The 9,432-nt window shown below is 39.5% G+C and overlaps 1 long non-coding RNA gene across 1 annotated transcript; it reads right to left on the bottom strand.

Annotated features, from left to right (window-relative positions):
- Positions 1-2,311: 2,311 nt before the first annotated feature.
- On the bottom strand, positions 2,312-3,220 carry LOC135894321 (uncharacterized). Its single transcript, XR_010562364.1, has 2 exons — positions 3,121-3,220; positions 2,312-2,498 (listed from the first exon to the last, which is right to left on the bottom strand). It is a non-coding gene; the product is annotated as an uncharacterized LOC135894321 (long non-coding RNA).
- Between the last annotated feature and the right edge of the window lie 6,212 nt (positions 3,221-9,432).

The following is a 9,432-nucleotide window of genomic DNA, read 5'->3' as shown; positions in this document are numbered from 1 at the left end:
ACACATTGTTTAATGTAAAATAGTTTCTGATGTGAAAGTATGAAATGTTTATCAGAATGACAGCTCATTCAAAGCTGATGCCATCTGTAGTTTTGTCTTTTGCTGGAGCAGATTGCTAATATGACCAGAGTAACTATTGGAATTCCATCACCCTCTATTCATTTCCCTCCCCACAACATAAGTGGGAATAGCAACAAGTAGCAATTTTACTTTTATATTTGGTCTAACTTGCAATGAGCCTGTGACTAGAGTTGGTGTTTTTATAAACTCGTTACAGTTAAAGGGTAAGGAAATTCCATGCTATGGAAACTTTCTCCTTTGGGACTACATTTACTTACCCCAACTCTTCAATATATTGAAGCTCTCTGAATTTATCTAATAACCCCCTGAAACATTTTACATAATTTCCATAAGCCATCATATGACAACCTAACCACTTAACTGTACACTGTGACAGGATCAACAGGCTGCAACCAGGAACTGTGGGACAGCTGTCTCTCACAGTGCTTTGTCAGTGACAAGGAGAAAATCTCTCCAGGGACTGTTATCACTCAGCCACCAGCATGCAGAGGCAAACCAATCTAAGCTGCATGAATGCTCTCCAAGCCATTCATGAACCATACCTAGGGAAACATTAGCAAATCTTCCCAAGCCTTACACCCCAATAATATACCATTTTACACTGCTCAAGACCTTCTCTTGAACAGTTCAAGCTTATTAATTAGTATGCCACTTCATCCAAGGAAAGGGAACATGCAGCAGCCTTTGTAATCTGAGCAAATTCCCCCAGTACTTTAGACAAACTTGCTGGTAAGGGTAAAACAAGTTTACTGACTACAGAAAATAGATTTTTTTACGTGGCAGACATAAGTCAGAGAAAAACTAAACATTTTAAATGCTAAACTTTTACACTAAGGCCTGGTCCACACTACCCCCCCACTTCGGACTACGGTACGCAAATTCAGCTACGTTAATAACGTAGCTGAATTCGAAGTACCTTAGTCCAAACTTACCGCGGGTCCAGACGCTGCAGGCAGGCTCCCCCATCGATGCCGCGTACTCCTCTCGCTGAGCTGGAGTACCGGCGTCGACGGCGAGCACTTCCGGGATTGATCCGGGATCGATTTATCACGTCTAGACGAGACGCGATAAATCGATCCCAGAACACCGATTGCCTGCCGTCGGACCCGGAGGTAAGTGTAGACGTACCCTTTGACTACATCTACACTACAGACGACTTTACAGTGGTACAGATGTGCCGCTGTAAAGTCTCCCCTGTAGTTGCTCTTTGCCAGCAGGCAAGAGCTCTCCTGCCGGCATAATTAAACCACCCCCATTGAGCCATATTTAGCTATGTCAGCCAGGGGTGTGTTTGTTTTCATACCCCTGACCAACAAAAGTGGTAGTGTAGACAAAGCCTAAGCAAGAGTTGAATCTGCTTTTCTCAACCCACTGGATGTTGCAGGTAGGTTGCAGATCTTAATACAGTCTGAGTTTCCTTCTCAGTCTTTGTCTTCCCAGGATTCTTGTTGCCTTTGGCATAAGTGGGGGAGGAGACAGGTCATCTCATGATGTCATTGTCCCTTATTTTATACTCTTAGTCCATGTTCTTGGAAAGAAACTGGCCCAGGCATGCCTTGCTGAGTCAGAGAGTTGAACAATCCTAATTGTGTGGTTCTTGTGTAACTGTCTTATTGAATTGTAGATTTCTTGTTTACCATTCTGATCAATTGTAGTTTTAACACCCCCTTGGGTGTGGGTCACCACCCTCAGCCACTGGAGAGCTAGCAGTGGGCGAGTCCCAAACTCTCAACATATTTCAACCACAACCATACAGCAAAATCTCATAACTTCATACACAATAGTGATGCACACAGTTTGACAGAACAATGAGTTTCAGCAGATATGGCATCTTACATGGCATGCTTTTTATGAAAAATCACAATATACAAATGAATATGGGGGTTACAGGGTGCTACTTTGAGATATAGCACATAACTTATTCCAGACTTTGTATATCAGCAGGTGTCAAGTTTGCTGATTTTGCTGCAACTTCCATTAATTTTACCACACTTAACTCCCATCCTTTTCCTGATTATAAGAATTGATGGTGTCATTTAACTCAGTTACTTCTCTATCTTGGAGAAACACCATAAATGCAGTTCAGTCATATAATAAATTTAACCTGCCTTGGGTTATAGTGTCTACAAACTTGAAAACCCGGTTATCAATACTATGAATAAAAGTCTACCAGAACTTTCCATGCTTATAGCCCCCACATCATAAATCAAAAGTTATAAATCAATGTTGATTCAGAACCAATGTTTTATTTGAAAAAAACTGGCTTTTTTTTTTTTGGTGGAGGATGCTGATAGTGACAGACATGCTTCTGCTCTATCTCCTTCACACTGGGAGAACAGTATGGTTGTTGCTCAATGCTCTGCACAGTATTTCTCAGGGTGAAGCTGAAATTGACTTCATTGCTGCCTTTTTCCAACCTGCAAAACAATACATATTTTAAGTATAAACCTCTCCAGGTGAATGGTCACTATCTGGCTGCTCTCCACCATTTTACAAATAACTTATAATTTCCTCACTCTCCACCATCATTGCAGTACTATTTTAATATGTAGCAGCTGTTCAGAAGCAAAACAGAATAGGTCTTAAGCATGATGATCATTTCTGCTCTGTGAATTGAGCTGCAGAGGATGCCAATCATTATTTTGAAGATACTATTTTCTCTACAAAGTCTTCCTTTAATTCACTTGCAGTAGTGGAAGGAAGTATCAAAACATTTCATTCCACCTTGAAAAATTAATTAGAACTGGCTTAGATCGGAGTACTGTCCCAGAGCAGTTTTCAGACCAAGGGCCTTAAAAAGGATGATGAGGAAAAAAACCCAGACAGTGTAGTGAAGCACTGGGTAGGGGTTAATTTCACAGATTACAACAACACAGGAGGTTCTGCACACAAAAATAATGCAAAGGGAACGAGAGGAGTTGCTGGTCTACATTTAATTGCATGGGCACAAATAGCCACATCACAAAATGCACCAACAACTGCCAGCCCTATCAGCAGTCTCAGAGGGACCAGGACTGAACAGACACAGAAGCTAATTACCTTCTCACCCCCCAACCTGGTCCTTCTACTTCAGGTTTCAGGTACATGAGCATGGCATGCCCATTCTACCCGTAGAACGAGTACAGTTTTCTCCCCAACAGCCCTGGTAAGAGGTCAGAGAAGGTTATTTTCCCCTTCCACAATGTACCACAGTTAACATCAAATCAATCTGTCATGACTAAGGCTGTATGTCTGTCATGGAGGTTACGGATTCCGTGACTTTCCGTGACTTCTGCAGCTGCCCGAGCTGGGCAGCACCATAGCTAGCAGCAGTTTGGGTGTGTGGGAGGGGGTTAAGGGCTGGGACACAGGGTTGGGATGGCACTTACCTGGGGCGGGTCCCCGGCTCCCAACGGCATGTCCCTGCAACTTTTCCGCGGAGGGACCAGGGGGCTCCACGCGCTGCCCACGCCCACAGGCACCACCCCTGCAGCTCCCATTGGCAGCTGCGGAGCCGGTGCTTCTGGCAGGAGCAGCACACAGCGCGCCCCCTCCCCCCCGGCCGCTCCTCCCCCTAGGAGCTCCAGGGACATGTCAGTCGGAGCTGGGAAGGGAGCCTGCCAGCCCCATCAATCTCCCCCCACTCCCATCCCAGCACTCGCAGTGGCCCTACCTGCTCCCCTCCCTCCCTCCCCCCAGAGCACCCACAGCCCCCCGGCCCAAGTTTTAGTCAAGGGTATACAGTAAAAATCATGGGCAGGTCATGGGCCGTGAATTTTTGTTTACTGACTGTGACCTGTCCATAACTTTATTAAAAATACCCATGACTAAAACGTAGCCTTAGTCATTTCACTATTACTATTTTCCAGGCATTTTTCCTCTCATTGAGTATCTCTCTTCAGATTCTTTTTTAACTTGCAACTCCTCAGGTTGAATCTCATTTCCTATTAAATTTCCTGTTTGTTTTTTAATAGGGCTGTCAAGCAATGAAAAAAATTAATCGTGATTAATCGCGCTGTTAAACAATAGAATACCATTTATTTTAAATATTTTTGGATGTTTACTACATTTTCAAATATATTAATTTCAATTACAACACAGTGATCGCTTTATATTTATTTTTGATTACAAATATTTGCACTATAAAAAAATTTTTCAATTCACCTCATACTGTAGCGCAATCTCTTTATCATGAAAGTTGAACTTACAAATGTAGAATTATGTACAAAAAAACTGCATTCAAAAATAAAAATGTAAAACTTTAGAGCCTACAAGTCCAATCAGTCCTACTTATTGGTCAGCCAATCACTCAGACAAACAAGGTTGGTTACAATTTGCAGGAGATATTGCTGCCTGCTTCTTGTTTATGTCACCTGAAAGTGAGAACAGGCGTGAGCATGGCACTGTTGTAGCTGGCGTTGCAAGATATTTACGTGCCAGATGCACTAAAGATTCATATTTACCTTCATAATTCAACCACCATTCCAGAGGACATACTTCCATGCTGATGATGGGTTCTGCTTGATAACGATCCAAAGCAGTGCGGACTGACGCACGTTCATTTTCATCGTCTGAGTCAGATGCCACGAGCAGAAGGTTGATTTTCTTTTTTGGTGGTTTGGGTTCTGTAGTTTCTGCAGCAGAGTGTTGCTCTTTTAAGACTTCTGAAAGCATGCTCCACGTGTCATCCCTCTCAGATTTTGGATGGTACTTTAGATTCTTAAACCTTGGGTCAAGTGCTGTAGCTATTTTTAGAAATCTCACTTCGGTACCGTCTTTGCGTTTTGTCAAATCTGCTGTGAAAGTGTTCTTAAAACAAACGTGCTGGGTCATCATCCGAGACTGCTATAACATGGAATATATGCAGAATGCAGTTAAAACTGAGCAGGAGACATACAATTCTCCCCCCAAGGAGAACAGTCACAAATTTAATTGACGCATCATTTTTTTAATGAGCATCATCAGCATGGAAGCATGTCCATGGCGGCCAAACATGGAAGGGGCATACGAATGTTTAGCATATCTGGCATGTAAATATGTTGCCATGCCGACTACAAAAGTGCCATGCAAACATCTGTTCTCACTTTCAGGTGACGTAAATAAGGAACAGGCAGCAGTATCTCCCATCAATGTAAACAAACTTGTTTGCCTTAGCGATTAGCAGAATAAAAAAAGGGGACTGAGTGGACTTGTAGGCTCCAAAGTTTTACACAGTTTTATTTTTGAATGCAGTTATGTAACCAAAAAAAATAAAAAATCTGCATTTGTAAGTTACACTTTCACGATAAAGATATTGCACTTCAGTACTTGTAGGAGGTGAACTGAAAAATACTATTTCTTTTGTTTATCATTTTTACAGTGCATATATTTGTAATAAAAAATAATATAAAGCAAGCACTCTGCACTTTGTATTCTGTGTTGTAGTTGAAATCAATACTGAAAATGTAGAAAAACATCCAAAAATATTTAATAAATTTCAATTGGTATTCTATTAAGTGCGATTAATCGTGATTCATTTTTTTAAATTAATCCGGTGAGTTAACTGCGATTAATTGACAGCCCTATTTTTTACCCAGTGAATTAGGAGTTTATGAAAGATGATGCATATACAGCCCTGAAAACTGAAGTTCTCTCCCTAGGAGTGGTAGGGGCACATGGAAAAGCGGCAACTCCACAGGAGTGGTAGGAATAGGAGATTCAAGCTTATAGGGGGAAATAAGCAGGAGACGGATCCTGTATCAAAAGTCCTAATTTTCATTCCCAAAACAGAATAATTCTAGGATTCCATATGCGATTTTCCAATGCTTATATTCATTCATATACTTCGTGAATCAAATTTTCCAGCATGTTAGCTTGATTGTACAGGTTGTAGTGGGGTGCCTCAGTGTTCCTTAAAAACACCACCCTGGCTCTCACCCTATCCATTGCCCTAGAATTCTTCTCTTGTCCCTTTTTTTCCTTCTTGACATCTCCCTTCAGCTTCCCCTCCCTTTACAAACCCCATCCCAACAGAATCAGGAGTTAGAAATGGAGGGACCTGTTAGATCCATTCCCTGCCAATGCAACTTTCCCTAAATTTTACTTTTTCTCATCCACACCTCTTTTGTCCATAACCTTAATATACTGGCTTTAAAATCCTTGATCAGCCTCACCCTTTAACCTTATGTATTCCACTGCACCCCATATTCATGGTGCACTAGGCTATTCTTAATTCTCCTCTCCCTAACTACTTACTGAGGATGGCAAAACCACTGGGAAGGCTCTCTCACCCCACAGTGACAGGCAGAGTATAAAAACATAGACAGAGAAATAATTATCTATCTGAACTCATCCTGACTGATCATTTCAACCTTTGCAAATTTTGCTTAAGTTTTCTTAAGTAATGAAACATCAAACATCACTGTATCCAAGCAATCACAATGATCTCATCTCCATAATGTATTTTTTTTTGTAAAAATCTGGAATATTATGTTCTATTTTTATGGGAGATGCCATAACAGATAAAACTCCAGTTATCTTTCAACATATATGTGAATCAAACATTTGTTTGTTGAGTATCTTCAGAGATTAGACACATTTTAGAATGGATTAAATTTTCATAGAATCTATTTTAGGCCTTGTTTATATCACAAGTTGCAGCCGTTTAACTATATTGATCTTAAAAAAACAGACTTTCAGTTAAAGCAGTGCAAGCCTGCATGCTCTAAACCTGGTTTATACTGATTTAGTTTAATGAATTGATTTATGCTAAATTGAGGTGTCCACATAGGAGTTTGGACCACTTTAAATCAATTTAAAAAATACACCTTTAGTTAAAGTGGTGCAACCTGTAATATACACAAAGCTTCAGTTTTAGACCAAGTGGGAGAACTTGGTGCCACAACATGTATTTTACACATTGTGCGTTCCACAACACTAGCCTTATATATGTCCTGTATATGTATTAGATCAACATACTGTTACTCAAGCCCTCTCCTCGCAGAGGAAGCAAAGGGAAACACAAATTCAACAAAATATTAAAAGACTAAGTCTGTTAACATAATGGTTGATAGAAATGGTAAGTGTCAAAGGATATAGTAATTGTTACCTGAAGATAAGATTCAAAGGTATTGGTGGAAGTGTATTAACAAATTACTTCATCAAATTAAATGCAAAAACAAAAAAACCCAACAGTCTCATAACTGTCAGTAATTACTAAATAAAAAGTCAAAAGTGCAAATACATACCTGAAAGGAAAAAAAAAAAAATGGCTTCAGGATCTTGACCTTCTGTACTCTTAAGACAGAGCAGAACTTTTTTTTTAAAACCAATCTTCATCTGCATTTTAGCATTTTAATTTTAACCTAGAAAAAATAATAATATGTAGTTATAGTCAATTAAATATCTGTGGCATTTTAAGCAAAATAAAACAATTACCTACATGGTAGTGGGCCCCATATTGTTCAAAGTACAGTAATTCTTCCCTTCCCTAACATATGAACTTTTAAAAGGTAGAATTATTGTAGGATACAACTTGTGACCAAAATTGAAATTACCTCCTCACAAATTCATTTTCATCTCTAATCATTCTTATATTACCATTGCCTCCACTATAAGCAGTTTTCCCTACTCTTAATTACTAAGATCTTTAAAATCTGTTCTTGTACCAGTCAGCCAACAGCCAGTTGGTGTTTCATTATGAGTTCCTTTGTCATTATATTGCTATGAACATTTCAGCTCCAAGTGCAGTTCTACTATGAAAAATGTGTATGACATTAGTTCCCTTTGTTCACTCAAACACACTGAAGGATTTGAGAATAAAACTAGGTTCTTTCCTTCTCATGTTACCACTAGTAGAAGATTCTGCCAAAGCAAGCCCTCAGTAATATCTGTGCAATCCCAGTGCCTTCGGTGGAATTTCACAAGTGTATTGCAATGTTGTACATAATTCTGCTGCTAGTGTGCAAGCAGGAATAGAATTCAGCTCCCTCCCCTCTAGCGCCGCAGAATGAATATAACTAGCAGATATACCAAGCAGTAAACACTATCTAAAATCAGCAGATTTCTCTGAATTACAAACAGGAAGCAAATCTGTGGCATAAGGAACCACCATATTTTTTGCAACATTTCAGAGCAGAATCATATTTTAATATGTTTAAATATGATGCATTTAATCCATGCAGATCTTTAATATTAAACTGTAAAGATTAATACTCAAGTTTAAGACATTTGTGGTTTAAAATTCTTTAGAAAAATATATATTCAACTTAAATACAAGATTTGCTCACTTTAAATATAAATGCAGCCACAACTTTAAAGAGCAATTCATAATACAAGTTAGTACTTTTAACAGAAATAAAATTATAATTAATATTTTACAATGAATGTTACCATAAAGCACAAAAGAGTCAAAGTAATTAGTTATTTAAAAAACTAACAGGGGTATGCATCCCAAACTCTGGGTGCCCCTTAGAACACTTAACATTCAGAATCATCAAAAATTCAGACCGTTTAAATCCACCGCCTCCACAAATCAATCTGGCCCCAAAACTTAATTAGAAAAAAAAAGAGCCCCATTTAACCCTCATCTTCTTTATTTCTGCGTGATCTAGACTGATCCTCAGCTAGCTAGTCTTCATTCACATCCCATTCTCCATAGACATCTGGCCATCCATTCCACTACACCAGTGAGACTAGCCATAATGTAATTATTCAGCTGGGTATCCTCTGCCTACTGCAGACACTATAGCCCATATACTCTTACTAGCACTTCTAAAGGGCTCATATTACTAAGAACTACCGCTACTATCTAGCAGCACTATCTCATGATCAAGTGTATCAAAAGTAGACTATATACATACATCTCTCTAATAAAATCAGCCTGGGCATGCCTTCAATACTCTACCCACAAGAACACCAACTAACAACACTAGTGCAGTTTCTATCCCACATCCAGGTCTAAACCCAGACTGACCAGGGTTATGCCAAATAAATCTGTTAGTTTTTAAGGTGCCACCAGACTCCTTGTTGTTTTTGTGGATACAGACTAACACAGCTACTCCTCTGATATTGGAAATATTGGCATTCTGCTTCACTGCCACCTTCTGTAAACTTTTCCATACATGGGAGATTCAATTGCATCCTGGATGAGATTATCAGGGTCAAAATTTGATTTCCTTTCTATGTAGCAGTCCCAACTCCATCCTCAGATAAGGAGGAATTGACAATCTCCATTAACGAAGTACCCATTTCTCACTACTGACTTTTATCAGACAGAGGGGACAGTGGTGCAATAAGCTGGTGCCCCAACATTTCCAGGTGTTTAGTGAGTAACACTGGTCAAAACTCAATCAAGCAGAGAAGACTTGGCTTTTGAATACTAAGACACTGCTC

The sequence above is a fragment of the Emys orbicularis genome, chromosome 1 (assembly GCF_028017835.1).
Source record: "Emys orbicularis isolate rEmyOrb1 chromosome 1, rEmyOrb1.hap1, whole genome shotgun sequence".
Taxonomy (NCBI): Eukaryota; Metazoa; Chordata; order Testudines; family Emydidae; genus Emys; species Emys orbicularis.
Note: the sequence above shows the minus strand (reverse complement) of the source record. Positions and strands in the feature narration are given on the sequence as shown.